The sequence below is a fragment of the Micropterus dolomieu genome, linkage group LG08 (genome assembly GCF_021292245.1).
Source record: "Micropterus dolomieu isolate WLL.071019.BEF.003 ecotype Adirondacks linkage group LG08, ASM2129224v1, whole genome shotgun sequence".
Lineage (NCBI taxonomy): Eukaryota > Metazoa > Chordata > Actinopteri > Centrarchiformes > Centrarchidae > Micropterus > Micropterus dolomieu.
Genome location: NC_060157.1, coordinates 19790817 through 19810940, shown reverse-complemented (window position 1 = coordinate 19810940; position 20124 = coordinate 19790817). Strand labels below are relative to the sequence as shown.

The window sequence follows — 20124 nt, the reverse complement described above, 5'->3', positions numbered from 1 at the left end:
GGTACCCCCCCCCCCCCCCCTTCAGCTGTTCAACAGACGCATCCACATGGCTGACCTAGTCTTTCTTTATCCAGACACTAGTGAAGGAGAATTACCCCGACCACACTCAACAAAAAAGAGGAGAAAAAAAAATCCGAGCGAAACAAAAACATGGACTGGATTCAAATAATCGTCAGGGACAAAAGGGTGGCAAAGGGTGGTTGGGTGGGACGCCAATGGGGCTGTTGATTGATGGCAGCCCTGTAGGAAAAGGCAGCGTGGCACCGGGTGTTTGCTAACAAACTGCACCAGGAAGCTCGGTGCACGGCGGCCCGAGCGACCGTCATCAGCCGATCAATTGTAACCGCTTGTGGGAATGTGGCTAAACACTAAAGCGAGACAATGAAAGCTGGTAGTACTGGTGCCTTTTAAATAAGGGCTCAATAGCCTAGACATGTTTTCTCACACGCCGATGCCACATTTTAATGGTTAGACTAAATAAAAAAAAAAAATAATAATAAAAAAAGAACGACACCCGCTGATTTATATCTGAAAACATTAGTGTATGCATCTGCTGAAAAAAACGCACAAGAGGGTAAAAGCGGACTGAATGCTGCTCAGGCTTGTGGAGCTCATTTGCATTTTGGGATAATGAATTAATTAGTCACCCCACCCATTAAAAAAACGACAGCAACGAGCGGGGATGATGATGTGAACAGTCCATTAGCAATATTTGGGAGGCTGAGTTTAATGGCTAGCCTGCACACCACATCAAATGTAATCCTGGTTATTTCCCAAGGTCTCAGTGCTCGTTTTTGAAACAGAAAATGTACATTACTGTTAGTTTTCTCTTTTATCTTAATGCTACCAATGGAAAAATAACCAAATCTGACAACCCCCCTCTCTCTCTCTCACACACACACACTAAAGGAGTGTGGAAAGAAAGATTGACTGCATTAAGTTGTAAATTAATAGGATGATTTCCATTTCACTGAGCCAGTAGCTTGACACATTTTCATTGTCTTAAACATGATATGGATCACTGTCAAAATCCAATTAATGAAAGCAAATAATTTGCGCATTGGGCTCTTTTTTTGCACTAAAGCCAAACAAGGGCAGCAGGGGAGACAGACATCATGGATCAATAGCAATTGAGTTGAGGCTGGTGTGTGCAGGGGGTCCTTCATTGTGCAGCAAAACCATGTTGGTTGTCTTCTTCATTTCGGGGATGGGGGGGGGGGGGGCGGCTGCTGTGCAACAAAGTGCTGATAAAACCTTTCCCAGCCCCTGAAGCAACTCTCCTGAGAAGCAGTGCCCCCCCCCCCCATCACAGTATGTATACATTTCACAAGGTCAATGTTTATGATATTGGCACACACGCAGTCTGCCTTCCATTCCTGAGTTACACAAACATTTAAAGACTCCAAGATTGATAAGGAGGCGGAAATGCACGTCTCTGTGTTTTTCTGGTGCGATGAAAGCCGATATTCCAGGCTCCCAAAAATATTCTATCGTGTTAAAAGAAGATGAAGCCAGGCAAATACCAACATTTTTCAGTAGGTTTTGGTGAGGCACAAGTTGGGCCAAGACAGCAGTGGAGGGTGAGTGCAGTGAATCCTCTCTAAAGGGAAAGCAAAGCTGGATTGGCTGGCGGGGCAGGCTGCCCTCCCTGGCAGATGAGATCCCATTATCAGGCAGACGAGAACTCCACCTCCAGGATTTCACAGCTCCTCTGTTTATCACATGGCTCTGTCAAGTTGGGCACCATTAACTGATAATGAAAGGAGACAACCGGTGCAGTTACAAGCAAAGCACTCCACATTCTACAGGCCTAAGCATGTATCTGGGAAGCTGACTGTGTCTATTCAATTCTGTTCAGCATTCAAACGGCCCATCACAATACCTTTTCCCTTAGCACCCCCCCCCCCCCCCTCTCTCTATAGCTACAGCGCCTTCGATCACGACAGAACAAAAACTGGTTACTTGGTGCCTCTTTCTGAATTCAGAGGGAATGAAATCTAACAGAGCTGCTCGAAGGAAAAAGATGACACCTTTCTGTGACGTGCTTTTTCCTAAAGATTATTAAAAAGGAGAACAATTCCTTGTAAGAGCTAACTAAACCAGAGGGGCGTATAAGGAGAGGGAAATGGCACAATAAAGCAACACAAACTATCATTTTGAAATATGTTTTCTTCATCCACATCAAACATAATTAGTACAAGTGTTACTAAACAAAAAAAAACTGCCACTGAATCAAAGGCCGACATGCCCCCCTCCTCCTTCCTCCCCAGTCTGACTACTCCATTTATGGTTTATAGGATTCTGTAGCCACTTACGCTCATTAAAAATGAATACTTAACAAAAGCTGTGGCTGACACACACTGTTTGCTTTAGCCTGATTTCTCCACACTGGAGAAAAACAAGCCACTCAGAGGCAGCAAACACAGAGAGCAAGCGAGAAAGAGAGAAAGTGCTTGGCAATACAAGCGAGTCAGCCAGTAGCTGAAACAACAGAAAAAAGTGACATGGATGACTGAGCCAAGCCTGTGAGAGACTTTGGCAAGCCTCCGAGGCCCTGGCCTCTTAAGCACTCATATCTAGTAACTTCATTTAATACATTCACTAGGGATGAGCAGACAAGTTGAAGGAAAAAAGGGATTGAGAGAAGAAAACAGACTTGTAAACCAAGAGGAGGGGTTAGGTTGTGACGGCGGCGGCAGTGGGGGGGGGGGGGGGGGGGGGGGGGGGGGGGGGGGGGGGGGGGGGGGTACTTCAGAAGCTCAACTTTAACACATGACTAAATCTCTACAGTGTAACAAGCTAACGTCTCTGCTGCCAAAACATAATGCGGACAGGAAAAAAAACAGATGTGCTAGATTGAACCTTGAGACCATTTTACCATTCTCAGGCAGGTATTATCTACAGGAGCTGTTCTCATCATATTAGAAACTTGAACAGTGCCTTTCCAGATGGGGCTTTAAAGCAGTGATTCTCTTCGCCACACATACTAAATCCATAAAGAACAAAGACTCTGTGTGACTGCCTCTTGAAGTTACTGTTCCTCATGCTGACGGCAAGTGCTGATAGCCCCCCCCTCCCCCCCCCCCTCTGCTGGCAGGCAGGCAGGCAAAGTAAAAATAAAAAAAAGAAGCTGCCTTCAAATCATTCATTGCCCTTTTTAGCCTTCATGGATTCTTAAGAGAGCACTTTACAAGTTGGGGGAATCCAAAGGGAAAGGGTCTTACACGACTAATTAAAACACAGACTTTGCCTGGAGGGGGTTGAGAGAAGGGGAAGCAATAAAACAATCCTCTCCAATCTCCCAACAAAGTAACTCAAGGAAATTGCTCAACTAAATATGGTTAACTACACGCTTGTGGATATGGAGATTCACAGTTTTCAAGGACTATTGCTTTTGCTGAAAAGAACCGTGCTCGACAGGGTAAAAATTCCATTACATCTAAACAAGAAAAATGGATTGTTAAACAGTAGGCCACACAAGCAAACTGCCCCTATCAAGGTGACGAGAGACTAAGTGAAAATCAAAATGTCCTTTGGAGACAATCCAAACAGACAGCAAGTAATTAAGCTGCTACCTAGCAAGCCTTTATTTGCGATCATTAACACAGTTGTAAAAATGTGAGAGAAGCCAGGGAATGGTATTTCACTTTAGGCAATCAGTGCAAGGTCTAGCCTCACATAGCTATCTTGTTTACATAGCTATTCACAGTCACATTTGGCTGCCTCGCAACACTCTGAAAACCAAGACACTTGTAGGCTACATATGTCTAATCTCTTTGCCAAGCTACACAAGCTACTCAAGAGAGTGAAACTTGCTTGCAGCAGCCATTTGGTAAAACTATTGCACATGAAAAAAAAAATGAATGTAAGTAAATCTCATTCCAGATGGAAGTAGCTGCCACCTGGCAGACAAATTGATCAAATGTTAGTGAGAGGAAGCACAGCATTTTCTCTTTATAAAATACAGCAAGACCTGATTGTTCATTCGTCAACTTTGGTATGTACCGGCACAAAAAACAAACACTACTCACACTACGTCTGTATTCACACAGAGAGGGCGACAGTTTCCATTACATCACAGCTTGCTGAAATGAAGAAAGAGGCTAAGGTAAAAGGAAAATCAGACTGTGAAATGCTTATGAACCAGAAAATAATCAACCAACTGTGTATGGCCAAGACCTCATATAGAAAGTGAAAACAGACAAACAAACGCACACGTGTAATACCTTAGATGTTCACTAATGCCCTGATTTTCCACATTCTTCAAGCTCTCTCACGGACTGTCTGTCTTATTCTCCAGGCAAAAACAGGGCCTCATTCATCTGAATAAAAGAACAGTTCAGCCTGCCGTGGCTGCACTGAGGACAGACTCCGGGGAATGAGACTATTTCCAAGAGGGCCAACAGAGCGAGGGCAGGGCTGTGGCGAAAAGAGGAAGTTTACATTTCAGGCATATCCTTTTGTGAACAAAGACACAGCAAGATAAACAAACAGTACATGTGTCTGATGCTTAGCTCTGGATCCAGCTAGGAAAGTCCTATTCCAGCAGGGGTGAAAAACTGTTTAAAAGTGATCAGCAGTGTGCAAAGCAAATGGAGCCTGTGGTGATGAAAACATAAGAGAGAGTGGCGGTTGGGGTGTGTGATTCCTGTGTGGTTACTGTCTCCAAAGCTAATTTGCTCAAATAGCCAGTGACTGCTCCATTTCACACAGAGCACATGGCTGTCTCACCTCCATACACTGCCACCCTATGGACGAAGAGTGGGAGTGCAGCTTTGTGCTGTTGCTGTGCTAAAAGAGGAGGTGGAGTGGGGGAGAAGATGCTTATGATGTGTAAAACAAAATATGAACTCCCTACAGAATAATTCATGTCATGTGTATAAAGATGCTCAATATGGCCCCAATGGCACACAAGGCTATATCTTTTGTTTTTCTTTTTTTTCTCCTTCCTCCAGTACCAATGCTTCTTCAGAAATCTATTATTCTCCTCAGGTCATACTTGGCTACTCTCAAGTGTGTAAGCTAATGATTCAGCCATCTAGTTTACAGATAGATAGTGATAACGAGAATAAGCACATCCATTACAGATCAGAGGAACACAATTCTCAAGTCATTCAGGCTAATTTTTCACATCTTAAATTTTACCAAGTCACTTTCCTCACATCCCCTTTTTTTATTTATTTCCATTTTGGCATGAGTAATAGCAGAGAGAAGTAATTTCAGAGGCAAATGTACGGTCAGCATGTCAGCACCGGGTGCGGTGAGAAAAAAGATGTGTTATTCAAAGAGACAGTGCACAGACAGGGTGTTGAGGCTGTGTTATGAGATTAGACTTTTTTTGTGGGAGCGAATGGGTAAAAATCTGTCTGTGCGCAGTCAGTTTTGGAGATCAGTACTGGGGTCAAGAGGAGCCACTTAGCTGTGCTTTGGCCTTCCAACCCCTACAGTGTTCAGAATCAACCATTCCACTGTGGGAGTAGATAAAAAGCTTGGCAGCAGTCTTGCAACTGGAGACGGCTACATTTGCTAATGCATGCAGGCTTTATTTATGGCTTTTTAAAGGTACAAAATGGAAATTAATGGGAATAGGTGGGAAGCTCGCTTATTAGCCAGAATATATATATATATTGGGTTCGCCTCACTAGTGCAGAGGACCAGAGGCACTAGATCTACAGGCTTATTATAAACAAACAAAGCAATTAACAATCCAGACTAAACACAATACCATTCTCAATTACAACTAAACCATGAAGGTCATTTTAGATTCCACCCCGAAAAACTATGATCACTATAATTTAACAAGCGAGTTAATGAGATTTAAACCAGATGTGATGCCGTTTTTCCCCCTCCTACCACACATTATTAAACAGCAACGAGACAAGAAGAATAGCTGTCCCTTTGATGTCTCTGGAGAGGAGATAATGTGCTGAAATCTGAGAATAATATGTTTGGTGTCATTTATGATTACACAGCAAGCCTGCTACTCTTTGTCTTTATTGTTTGGACTTGTGAATCAACTGAGCATGGAAGTGTGTTTTTCATTATGCAGTTGTGGACACACAGAATTGCTACCCAGAAGTGGTGAGCTGGAAATTCAGCAAATTGCTTGTTTGGATGCACATATTCTGCATAATGCATGAAGCATCTAACATATAATAGATGTGTGGAAGGAAGGGAGCGTGCGCGTAAAAGATAGCGACCATGTGGGGGAAACACTGGGGGAATGAGAGACGCTGTTGATATTTGATATTGAGCAGAGTGGAGACCTAACATACAGCATGCTGTCTTCGTAATAGGAATGGTGGGGGAACGGAGAGCGCAGGCTTGATGCAGCATTACCTCCTTTAAGCCAGCTCGTGGAAGAGGGACGGATGGAGGGAAAGATGGATGGGTCGAGCAAAGGAGGGAGTGCAAGCAGTGGCTCTCTCTGTTCCTGCACACATCAGCAGCATGCCAGGGATGCGCACGGAGGCCACAGCAAGCCAATTACCAAACTCATTAAGTAACCTGTCGTCGGCTTTGAACTGCAGCCCTCTCCATATCATGACTGGATTCTCCACTGCTGCTGTGGACATTCAGATAGGCGCTGCCCTCACTCTTGCACCTTTTGTTATTATTATTTTTTTTATAAATGGCTGGGGAAGGGAGTGCAAATTGCAAGACTGTAATCACATTTCCACATGCGTTCACTGGAATTAAAAGTGCAAGTGAAACCGCATTGAGAAAGATCGGTAGATCAGTGGCTTAAAGGCATGACGTTGACGTTGCACTGGCTGTAAAGGAAGGGGAAAGGCACAAACACATGAGCTAGCAGTTGAGGGGTGAATGTCATTCCATTGTCTTTCATAACTGTAATTGTGCTTTGGCCACACATGTCATGTGTCACTCCAATAAAGCCTATTCAACTGAATTGAACTGAGTGCTGTCAGGCTTGTTCTCTCCAGCGGCAAAGAAATTAGAGAAAATGGCTTAGAGGGGGGAGGAGGATGATGATGTCGAGGAACACAGTCTGAGAGAACAAAGGGCAGGTAGAGAACATGATCATGGTCCACATTTTTAAGGTAAGAAGAGGGGGTTAGGGCAGAGGCAAAGCGCTGTGTTAGTCAGCACTCCAGTGTCACGAAGCATTGTTGACTAACCTTGACTGCATTCACCTCCTAGCTCACTGCCACACTGCCTCTCAACAAGTATTGACACAACGACAGTCTGCAAGAGAAAAACTGAAGGGGAAACACAGACACACACAAAGGACAAGGGGAAAAATATGAATGATGTGTAAACGGCACAAACGAGGTGATAACAGCTTGACAGCAGAGGTGTACGCATGGGTGAGGACGGCTGCCATATTTGGCATCATGTTGAACAACACGTGGTGAATTATAGGCACTGGAAAACATGAAGGTGCACAGAGAAAAATAATACCATTCGCAGTTCAGTTAACAATTTCTATGAGGAGATTGTGAGCGTTTATTCTAAGCCAGTATTCATTTCCCTCTTCTCAATAAACCTCTCTGGATACGCACAGATCTAGGCACTCCTGCTACACACACACACACACACAGTAAAACAGTAACACACATGCACAAAGAAACACACATAGTCCCCCACCCCTGAACCTCCCCCATTATCCCATGAGCCCTCTCTTCTCTGCCTTGCTTGACAAGAGCTTGGAAATAAAAACATCACAGCTCTGCCTCGCAGCACCTGTTCAATAACATTGACATTTCACATTCAGCATCCGCGCAGAGATTCCCTGCATTTACTCTCTTTAACAACCAGAAATGCAACACACACACACACACACACACACACACTCAATCTGCTACATTTCAATGTAAGCGTTTTAATACTGCAGATGGGTTTGTGTGAGCATTTCTGCCCTGCGTGTGTGCTTGCAGTCATATATGGGGTCTTGCAATCCAAATTCCTTGTTGGGTACACATCTAGATTTTGACAACAACTCAGTCATAAAAATTGTGATTCTTTTACAGCTGTGTCATTTTTTATATGAAAACTGTTCATAGTAGTCCATTATCATCCATCAATTACTTCAGTCTGTTCATTTGGCTTGATAGTTTGCCACTTCTTGGTGGCTATTACTGTTGCAAAACCAAATGAATGATGAAAATCTGTCAACAAGGTTTCGAATAATATATAGTATAACGTGTGTATGTAATATAGCTCTGAAAACTATAAGGACACATCACAAACAGGCTAAAATGATGAGCAACTAATAAATATATAGGGCACTGAATGATGACTATGTGTAGAACAAGGCAGCATCCCTACATATTTACCAGATGTGTAAAATGATAGTTTGCTATTATTCATTCCCTGCTTCTGATGCCTCCTGAATTCAGCCTGCATTTTTAAGTGAAATGGTCTGTTCCTTTTTGAATTTGAAAATAACTCCAAGTGGGCAGTGAATAAAATCCAAGTATTTCTGTCTGTGTAATCTCGGCACTGTTCAACAGCACAGCAAGCAAGGTATGCTGTCAAAAATCGCACAAATACCAACAACAACAACCATCCAGATAAGCACATGAAATTTAAATTGACACACACGATCAAACTCGCCAAAGAACATTTCGGGGGTCACAGGTGTTTGATGCCAACATTTGGCTAGAATTTCTTTTAGATGCCCCATGACACTTTAATAATGATAATGCGTGTTTTTATACAACAGTTGCCACCCGAGGAGAAGATGAAATGTGATGCGGGTCACCTAGTGCCAGGGCTCAATGGTGTCACCAGGTGCAGCCTAACCTGGGTGTCTGAGCAGGGACATCTGTTTGACGGCATTAGAGCCATCAGAGCTCCACTATAACCACAGATTAAATGGCAGTAAATCTGAGGATTAGATCCATGTATGAATAGCTCACATTGATTTTGCAATCCCTTCAGACACTCTGGGATTTCCACGGTGACAGGCCATCAAGCACACACACACACGGACTCATCTGTATTGAGGGTTGTTTTTTTTTGTTGTTTTTTTAAGCCCTCAAAAATCAGTCTGTGTCTAACCTATCTCTATTTTAATCTGCTCATATCTCGGCCTAGAGGCTGTATCCAAACAGCACAAGGCATGCAACATCATTCCTTTAACAAACTGCCCATCCATCAAGTTATCTCCCACTAGTCACAGCAGAGCTAAACAAGCTCAACAAGCTCAACAGGCCTAGAAATGTCCATTCCTATATTGTAGTATGTGTCCTCGTGTGAGAGCAAGATCACGTCCATGCTCTGCGGTATGAGGGATATTAGATGTGAGCACCACGGGGGGATGTGCATGATGACAAAGACAAATTTGCCTGTCCTTCTTTAGCTGCCTGGTCTCAAGTCTTAGTATGTGATTATGTGTGCGCTCACAGACAAACGCTAAAATTCACTCAGCCCCGGAGAGACCTTTTCGACGCGACAATCCCAAAATCCTATGCTGAAAAGCCCGATCCCCTCCGACCACCATGGCCCTTAGGAAGCTGGCTGACATCAAAGACAAGCGCTTCACTTTCATGACTCTAGTCCGCCTCTCAGTCTGTCAGCGTCTCTGGTTGTCCACCACATGCTCAACAGAAAAGCCACTATTTTAACACCAGGCTCAGGCTAACCACTTCAAACACCTCCACGGCACAACATGAAGAAACCAAAAATAGCCTGTGCTGCATCTTCACTATTTCAATACTGTAAGAGGCGGGTGTCAAGTGTGTTAGGATGTGATTCCAAAAGCTAAATAAATAATTATCTGTACATCGCTAGGCAAAATGCACAGAGGCATAGGGGGAGAAAAAAAATGGATAAACCCAATAGGATCATGGAACAAGAAGCACTATCGTCATCTTAAGTCAGCTTGGCGACCATATTTGGCAACCAGCAGCAACCTGACTCCCTCATCCAAAATGGCTGCACTGGTCATTATGGCTGACCTGAACCACCTATCAAGCCAAACGATAGCGATTACCTGATGATTAGTGTGCGCTGTGAGGCAGCTCCATTAACCTTTGAGAAACAGAGTGTGGAGGCTGCAGTGTCTAGCCAAGTGGAACTCTCTCCTCACTACCTCCGAAAAAAAAGACAAGGGTGGGGTGAGGTGAGTGAGAGAGAGAGAGACGGAGAAACTCGGTGTGACAGTAGAGCAGCTCCTATTAGGTAAGCACATTGAGCAGTCAGGCCGGCACATTCATCAACGCACAGAATGCCAGTCAGCAGCACCAGCAGCCTTGCCCGCCGCTCTACCACGCTACTGTTACTGTGGGGCGGCGGAGAGGGGAGAGTGACAGGGAGGCATTTGCAAAGCAGATTTGGAACATTCTCTCCAGCTTTTGGCAGCGCAAATGTTTCTATGCATGGTTCGGGTGGTTTTTACAAGCGTTCCCCCGCCCCAATAGATGGGCCCACGGGCTGCTAATGATATCATTATCATACATGCACTGTAATTGTCTGGACCCAGGGTATGCCAAAATCAATGGACGGCAAAATCTGGATCAATTGATTGGTCTGCCGCTGTTAAGCTGCTAAAACATATTTTTGCACACAGTCAATTGGATGGGCAGTGAATGAATTGGGTCCTTGCCTGTTTGAGTGCAGCATCCAGACAAGGGGTTAGGCAAGTGGATCTGTGCCATATGAAAAGTAAGCCGAGTTGGCAGGGCTGATGAGCTTCCTCCACTCATCTTAATGTCAACCACAGCCACTACCGCTGCACACAAAGCTCCAAATTAGGGCTTAAATTACTATTTAACATTCCTGACCAACTCGGAATAAATGAACACTTGTGTAATGTTTCTATTGTCCCTTTGTCAGTGTCAAAAGTCGCGCCAGTGGTTTTATTTGAAAATCATGTAACCAGCAATGAGCCTGCAAGTACAGAAAATGTGTTGTAACTTAGACACTGTGCAAATGTACATTGGTTTGTTCAACATCTGAAGGCCAATTCGCCCTTGTGGAAGATGGAAAAGCATCATCATAGTAAATCAGACCGGAGATGGGGACTCGAGTCTTTTGTTTTATTTTTAGGAAACATCTGATGAGCTCGGTGTTACTCCCCTCCCCCCGTTATCTATAACCTGCCTACATAACACCTAGTCGCTATCAGCTGCGCGTGGCCACACGTAAGAGGACAACAAAAACCGGCAGGAGCTGTGCCATTCATTATTAACTTTGGCTTTAAAACTTCATACAACTAGACCCACACAAAGAAGCGCTGAACGCAAAATAGGTGGTGAGTAAACATGTTTAGCTCAGCATTTGCCATCTAACGTTAGCTTGCTTCAGCTACGACCTATGGGAAGTTAACTTCGACTGCGTTATGAAAAGAGGAATGAGCGTTTGTTTAGTTGCCAAATTTGTGGTGGTCGATTAACATAATCATTTACGTCCCGCTGGCTGCCATCACGTTAATTATTAACGCTGACTGCAAACATTACATTGATCACCGTTACACTTGGTTTGAGAGTCTGGGGTGTGTGTTGACTTACAGTAGTTTATAAGCTGTCATTAGTTGTAGACGCATTGTACATTAGGTTACATGGTTGTGCTCCGTTAGTGAAAAACAGGTTATTGTTGATCATGCAATGTTACAGTTTTATTTAGTAACGTTACACTGGGTTTGAGAGTCTGAATTACAGTAGTTAATAAGCTGTCATTAATTGCATTGCACATTACTGGCTCTGGCTCAAAGACTTTGAGACTTGACTTGGACTCTTGCACAGAGACTTGACTTGGACTTGTGAGCATCTCTGAATCAGACTCAGAGCACAGTGTGATCAAAATTTATAATATTTTGCACTATGACATTTAAAACAGTTCATCTTGAAACATATGACTAAGGACAACATGACTATAGTGAGTCATTTTGAGTTTGTAACAGGAACACATAACACTTCCTCTATCCTACGGCACAGCATGGGGTGAGATTTGATTTTGTATTATATTATCTGATTATGCAATCAGTGAAAGTGAACGTTGACATGTGTGTAGGTAAGACTACAGAGTAGTTCTGATAAGGACTTAATACATTCAACAAGGCATCGACAACGACAATCTGAACTAATAAATAAGCCATGCAAACTACTTTGTGAAGATTAATGCTAAATTTAGACCTGCAACAAGTAGTCGATTAAACAATCAGTTTATGTGCAACAATTAATCGATTAAAATCCATTGGTCTTAGCTTCTCACTTGTGAGGATGTTCTGGTTTTCTCACCCTGCTTGGTTAGTGATCTGAATTATCTTTGGGTATTTGACTGTTGGTCGAACAAAACAAGACATTGGTAAATGTCCCCATGGGCTCTGGGAACTTGTCAATGGCCATTCTTCACAACTTGCTGACATTTTATAGATTTAATGATTAATTGATTAATCAAGAAAATAAGCAGTAGAAAAATTTATGATTGTGCAGCCCTAGTTTAATTTTGGCTGTGGTATAGATATTAATCCAATATTGTTGTTTGTAGACAAGGAAAAAAAAAACAGCTGACAATATCCAAATCAATAAAACAAAACGAGCCGAGCTTCAAAAGTGCCGCAGAGCTGAATCAACGCCTCTCATAAAAATGCATCTTCCAAGCATCATCACAAGGTGCTATTTATTGCAGGGCTATTGCATCGGATTGCGGTATATGTTACAGATATTAATACATCATGTCCGCCTCCTGAATGGTGTTTCGTGCTTGAATCATAAGCCCTATCGTCTTTTGCTGCCACCGACTTCGTCTCAATCATGACCGTAATTTGAGAGCAGCCTGATTGTGTTAGGAGGCAGCTGATTGTGCTGATGAGGGGAGAGCTGCAGAGGAGAAGAAAGTGGGACATGTACGCCGAACAAATAATGAAATCAATGAAAGCCGGGAAGACATAAGGTTGTCAAAAAGACTATATCATATTTTAAATGATTGCCCAGTCACCCGCTCGACAAAACGCAAACTGGTCAGGAACAGACCTGTACGAATCCATCACTACTCCAACCTTGAGATAAGGGCCATGGCAACAGTAACAGCATCTAAATCATATTTTAGTGAGGACAAATCTATCCACAGGGTTAACTGCGTGGATTTGCCCTATTATCACCCTTTAGGCAGCATAATGCAACCTGTTCCAGTATACAAAGACAAATGCAGGTGAATCACACCTATTCAATTCAAATGTATTTATATAGCAGCTATTCATAACAGAAGTTATCTCATTGCACCTAGTGGACTTGAATGCTTGACACAAAGCTTCCCGGCATGGTAGCTAGCTCGAGTGGGCGAGAAATGAACCTTGTTATGTGTCCTGACACTGGGGCCTGCTCCCCGGCAAATAAAAACATGCCTCTCACTTACTGGCTGCCTGCGCCCACAGTCCCATACATCAGCATTATAAAGGAACTCGGCAGCCTCAAGGTCAGCTCAATTTCCTCCTGCCGTTATGAAGTATCAGAATCACAGTGAGAGGGGGCACCCACACACATGTAAAGAAATGATTTAGGGAGCGAGGGATGTGTGTGTGTGTGTGTGGGGGGGGGGGGGGGGGGGGGGGGTTGGAGTGTGAAGGAGAGGTGGTGTGTAATACAATGGGGAACTGTGACAAATCACCAGGAGAGAACCAGCCTCTTGTACAGTGAGGATGTGAGTGCGGGCATTTGTGGGAAAATGCAGAGAACATTAAGCCTACTTGCTCATTCCACACGCTAAGAGAATATAGTAGTCTCTAGTATAAGTAATAGGATTGAACAGTTTTTGTTTAACCAGCCGATTCCACTTCTGCAATCTTTCAAGTGTAGTCTCTGAAACTACAAAGCAATTAGCCCTACTGAATTATTGTTGTTTCAGAAAATGTGAATGCGATGTTTACCATTTACTGTAATTCATTTCTAAGCTGTTCCACGGGCATAACAACAACAACCTAATGCAAAATAAATGTCTTTTTTTCCTTTACAGATCTGGGCCCATTCATCACATGCCCAAGCAATTTGATAAATTACACAGAAGCATGAAAGCTGATCATGTGCGTGGCGTGAGTGTGTGGCGCGTGTGTTTGCCTCCGCCTGAGTCGGCAGTCATCCTTGGCTGCCTCCGTGGCTGAGGTTTGACATCTTCAGCTAAGAGCCTGGGGAAATAACAGCAAATTCACTTAATGGCACCACCTCATCTATTCCTCATATAGGGAGGGGAGGGGAAAGTTCCTTCAGGTGTTACAAAATGGCTGTGTGCTCTCGGCTGTGCTACTGTCTCTCGCGTCTGTGGGGGTGCAGGTGTGTGGGTAAACTCAATCGAGAGTGCATTGAGATCCATCACGGGGCCTTGGTCGGCCACCAGCTGTAATTTGCAGTCAACTCTAACCCTTTGCAAAAAGCCAACGTGCCGGTGCTGCAGCTGTGAAGCTTTATGCGGTGACAGCGCAATCTGGTTTGTGTGCGTGCGTGTGTGTGTGTGCGCGCATGCGTGCGTGCGTGCGTGCGTCTGTGTGTCTGCAGAGAGTGTTACAGAGCCAGAGGTATAATGGCCCCACTCCATCTCTGCGTGAGGTATTGCAGAACAATCCAAAGCAGAGCACAGCAGCTGGGAGGGAGCCTGGGCTGGATTGCAGTTGGATAACATCTCTGGGTAACAGCAGGTATGCTATCAGTGTAGCCCGAATCCCCTTTGGGCTATTTTAGAGCCTCTGACCCCAGCGTGACTGGCTGGATCACGTCTATGTGCCAGCAACACAGGAAGAGCAAGACCCAAAACCATGCCGCCGCTTCCTCTTGGCTGCCCAACATTTCATTCCAGCAGCCCTGAACAGCTCTGCTATTGTTCAGATGCTGTTTTGTTTTTTTACCGAAAGACTGATCAGCTCGGTGTATGTGTTTACAAGGACTGGAATTTTTAAATAATTTATCCAATTGACACAATGCTCTGAATGATAAATTGCCGTGTAAACATACTTTTCCAATTACCTGACCTAAATACAGTAATAGAGAAAGCATAATCACATTAAGAAATGCATTCCAATTGACTTATTCAACAGCATTTTAGAAACGCGTACACCTCAGTGGAATGATGAATCACGAAGCTTTGACAGTGTTTTGCAGCAATCCAACAGCTTGATAAAACGAGCTCTGCCATTTGACTCAGCTTTTATGTAGCAGCTAGCTGCAAGATGAATAGCACAAAGCACAATGTTACTGCAGAATCTGTACAAAGGCTATAACGCAGTAGCAACATGCCAGAAGAACGTGCCATGAGGCTGAATACTGAAAGGAAACGGATGTTGCAACATAACGTGGTGGAGGCATCTATAGGTATTAATTGGGCTGTGCCGTTGCATGTAAATGGGAATCAGTAGCCCACATACCCCGCTAATTAAAATATGTACAAAGAATTAGATCAATTGTGAAATCGCTGTAGTCCATGTAGAAATCACATCTAGGGCTGCAACTATACATTCGGTTTTCATTATCAACTATTTTCTCAAGTTATTAATTGTTTTTTAATTCAGTTTATATGTTAAAACAAGGCAAGGGAACAAGGCTGGAAGCATCAAATGTTTAACACTGTTTGCTTAAAAACTACTTAAATTAAGCAATTGATCAATTAACAGTTGATTTTTCTGTCGATTCCTCGTTTCAGCTCTAATCACACCCATCAAGCTTAACTATGTGAAAGTGTTGTTGCTGTTATGATGTGAAATGTTATCAGGATGATGTTTTGTCCAGCAGACATGAGATCAGTAGGGGAAGTGCCATGAATAAACTAGATAAAAGGGGAAGCAATACACAAGTCCAGGTCCTGCAACGACAAAAACCTTGTCGGAACAAGAAAGCACAGGTTACTATGCAGTTACAGCGCCAACATCTATTGCTGTTACATCATTGTGCTCTTTGCATACATTTCTAGCAGTGGCGTCTTAATAGTCCAACCAACAATAGTTGGTGGTGCTGGAGCCGGGTCATGGATGCCTCCTGTCTGCTTTCCTCTTATATAAAGCAATCTCTTCTCCGATCTGAGTGAATGGCGTCCCACTACTTGGCTCCCCAAGGTTGGCTTGTCAGCCCCACTCTCCATCTCTTTCCTCCGCACCTGCACCTGACACTGCGAGTTGTTCGGTTACCCACCTCTGCTCACCCCCGTGGAGAAAATGTTCAGCCCCGCCCAGCTAGCTCCCAGCAGTCCCTGGGGCATGGGACAATTAAAAAAAAAAAGAATAAAAATGAGGCAGGAGCTCAGTCGAACTGTCATTCCGAGTCTCAGATGATGATCGTGCCTGTATCACTGCAGAAGTGGGGGTGTGGGGATGGGGGGTTGGTATTGGAGCCCAAAGAAAACAATATACTGTGTCTGTAGTACTTGACATCAACTTTCACTAAAGTGTAAGGTGATAGCAGCAAATCAACACCCTGAAAGCAATGCAGTCTGGCTGAAGAGATATATTTGGCCTTACTGTATTCAGATATTGTCTGACTGCTCTCACACACACACACACACACATTCAGTCACACACGCAAACACACACAAATCCACCGCTACATTCTGGTGTCAGCCAATTACAAGCCTGCCTTGACTGCCCTCGACTACACTCCCTAACCTCCCTCCACAATCCATGTCAAAACCCGCTGCACTGATTTTTTTTTGGGCCCCGTTGCTCCCATTTGCTTCTTTTTCTCTCACTTCTTTTACTTCTCTGTCTTTAGGGTGTGAAATATTTAGCAGCCCCATCTAAATACACCTCCAGGCACTGAATTAGACGTCTCCCTACCCAGGTAAGAAGTAATGAGAGCGAGAGGGGGAGACAGTGGAGGAAGGGTTTGGTGTAATATCTCATCAACATTATTAAATCATTTCTCCCCTCAGCAGTCCCTGGGTGGTCTTGGGCTGTGTTATTTCTCAGTCAGGGTTCAGTGGCCTCCGCTCTTAGGGTTGAATTTGGCCGCTCTGCTAGCCTAGTGCTGTGCTAAGCAGGTGTCAGGGGAGTTTCCCCTCAATTAAGCAAAGGTAAAGTAATGCCTCTCACCGTGGCGGCGCCATGAATACATTAGTCTTGCTGTCACCACAGGCTACAGCATCGAGACGCAAGGAGAAGACAGACAGCTGGTTGCTTGAAACGCTGCTGAGGCAGATTAAGCAAACTAGCACCAGGACTGTATTGTAATGTATTAAATAAAGGTTTAAATTAGACCTCTGATACTATACAAATGAAATGGCCTACAGGATACGATCTGAACACCTTAATTTATGTGGATGAATACATCAACATAATCAATTCTAATTTCCACCAAAACAGAAAACGGCGTAATAATATTTTGCTTTTAGAGTTACGGGGAGTTAGGCTAATGAGTTTGTATTAGCTGTCTGAGCGGATGACACTGGAGGACGCCGAATCCTTGTTGTGTTAATTAAAGCTCAATAAAATGATGCAGATGAAAAATTAGCATGACCCACACAGCCTCAATAAGGGATACTGCCAGGAAAATGGACCTCTCCGTTGAGTTGTTTTTTTAAGGCGAGCCTCGGCGAGAAAGCATTAAAAAAAAAATAAATATAAAAAATCACTAACCAATTATCTGATTAAATAAGAGTGGCAAAGCTCTGAGGAATCAATTACACCCACCATGAGAACAAAGCGCCTCTTACTAATATTAATATATATTTTTTATAAATATACGATCATTTGTTTGTTACTTGCTAATCTGAAAAGCACCAGCAACAATCAATCAACATATTATCTCAGTCAACAAAATAAAACCGCTTCCTTGACATTTTTAGCCAACACACCACAATAACTATTTTACTCCATCTGACAAAGCCAACTGAAAGAGGGGTTTATAAAAATGTGTCCACAACAGCAATAATGCCTTCCTTTGTCAGTCTTTATGTGTGAGTTTTACAGTGTGCTGGACAGGCGTATTGAAAAGGGTTGATTGATGGCTTCACTGTAGAGTGTCTGTCCACCTCTCTCCCTGATGAGACATGTCAATGTAAAGACACATGAATGCAGCAGCCTGTCCTCCATTTTCTCCTCCTCTTCTCCTCCTCCCTTGTCAGAGGGAGGGAGAATGACGCAGTAAATACAGATGCTGTGTGCACCGTAATTCTAGGGCCCGCTGCCTTTTATCTGCCATGACAGCTTCGGCTGCTGTCGAAATCAAACGCCCGGGTGCGAGGAAAAAGCTAGTATTCCCTTTAATAAACTGCCAGGCAGAGCAGAGGGAGAGTAGAAAAGGAGGCACTCATCTCTGCTCCGCACTGGCCAGGCTTGGCTAAACAGCAGCTGAGGGGAGAGGCAAGATAGAAATGGGGAGAGCACTCCTTCAGGCATTAGCTGGTATTATGCCGCTCACGCAAGCGCGAGCATCCAGCATCACTGCACTTACCAAGAGCCAATCGGTCAGCGGGGAGTCCTGGGTACTCGGCAGAGATATGAGGACTAGTGTAAGAGACTGTGGGCAGCACAGTCGGCACCTGCTCACGGACTCGACCACAGTGCCTCTGAGCTGCCAGGGTCAATTAATTACATCCCTCTCTTAACGCTCTCAGCATAAACAGAAATAAATGAGGAGTAGTCTGACTGTACATCCCCCCAGCAACACGACTGACCAGCTCCTCCTTCTGTTGATGAATCAATTAGTTAATAGACATTAGTAACTATTTTATAATACGTCAATCATGTGATTCACTATTCAAATAAAAAATACTCAACATTTCTCAGTCACAGCTTCTAAAATGTGAGGATTTGCTGCTTTTCTCTTTTACATTGTAAACTGAATACCTTTGTTTTTAACATTGGCCAGACAAAATAACACATTGAGACATTACGTAGAGCTGTGCGAAGGGAAGGCTAGAGACTAAATTAGGAAAACATAATTGATAGATCAATCAATAATGAAAATAAGCTATAGTGGTAGCTTTGTTCAGCACTGTAGGAAAGACATATCCCAAACCACCAAATTCTCCCACTGACTCATTCTGTGTGTGTGTGTGGTGGACAGGAGGACTGCTGCTTTGGAAATAGACAGCTTTTTGTTCTGACCCCACAGCTGTCACCAGCATAAGAGAGCCAGTCACTGGCAGCTCACGTAAGCATTTTACACACACACACACACACACACACACACACACCCTTGACACTACAGCAGGGGTGGGACAAGAGGGTTGTGCTTTATGTGCCAAGAATACCCCCGAGGATCCTGTTATGATGCTCAACTGCATTAGACGAGGAGGCAGTAGGGGGAAAATCACTAAATACCTGGTCAGTGTTTTGAATCCTGCTTCACCACTGCGCCCCTAACACCATTAACGTCCTTCCTTATAATCCAATTATAAGCCATGTGTGTCCACATCAATCAGCCATTTTCATTTGAGCCTGTGGTCTTCTTTATCACCATTACTGCTGCAGTAATTGAGGCGGTGCTATGGAGAGGCTGTGCAGTTTACCTCCATCTGGGAGGTCAAGAGGAATGCAATTGGTTGACAATGATTATGCTCTGGCTGATTAGGCTATGGGCTACCGCTGAATATTTAGCACTGATTAGACTAAGCCCTGTAGAGAGCCATGTGGCTCACCAACAAAAAGGGATAAGCCATAGGGGCAGGAGGAAAAGGCTAGCTATCTCAGACTTTTAAAGGTTGGATCACATCATACATCCCATTTTTATTGTTTTATGATGATGTTATTGAGCATTTTTTTTAAGAAACAACAGCTGTGAATAAAAATAATTAGATTAAAAAAATATCCAATCAAAACATAAATCTCAGAAAACTGTTAAACAATTATGGAGGTAAAACCCTGCATGTTGCAGATAGATTTAAATGTTTGCCTTCATGACAGGAAACAAATCCATACTGTTCACAGGGAGAGAGAGAGAAAAAAAGAGATAGACACATTAATAAGTGATACACAAAATGGCTCCTCCATTCCCCTTGTGGAGATGCAAGCACTTTTTCCTCATCAGTGATTGTGATATTTACACAGAAACTAAAGTGCACTCCTGATTGAAAAAGGGGGAGAGGGCGGATGAGGAAACAAGGCGAGAGATAACGAGAGACAGAGAGACAACTGTATGGGCCTGATTGTTCTTATGTTGTGTATATATGATGCTTTGGCAATGTTGTTATTACATTCATGCCAATAAAGCTAATTTCAAAATGGGGGGGGGGGGGGGGGGG

General features: G+C 43.6%; 1 protein-coding gene across 2 annotated transcripts in view; it reads right to left on the bottom strand.

Moving 5' to 3' along the window:
- The window catches only part of rerea (arginine-glutamic acid dipeptide (RE) repeats a), a 125426-nt gene that overhangs the window by 92468 nt on the left and 12834 nt on the right, over nucleotides 1-20124 (bottom strand). The window contains exon 2 of one of the 2 annotated variants that reach the window (XM_046055687.1): nucleotides 7140-7220. The exons of the other annotated variant lie outside the window; for it this stretch is intronic. The gene's annotated coding sequence lies outside the window, so the exon portion shown is untranslated. The remainder of the gene's footprint in view (nucleotides 1-7139; nucleotides 7221-20124) is intronic. 2 annotated transcript variants of the gene reach the window in all.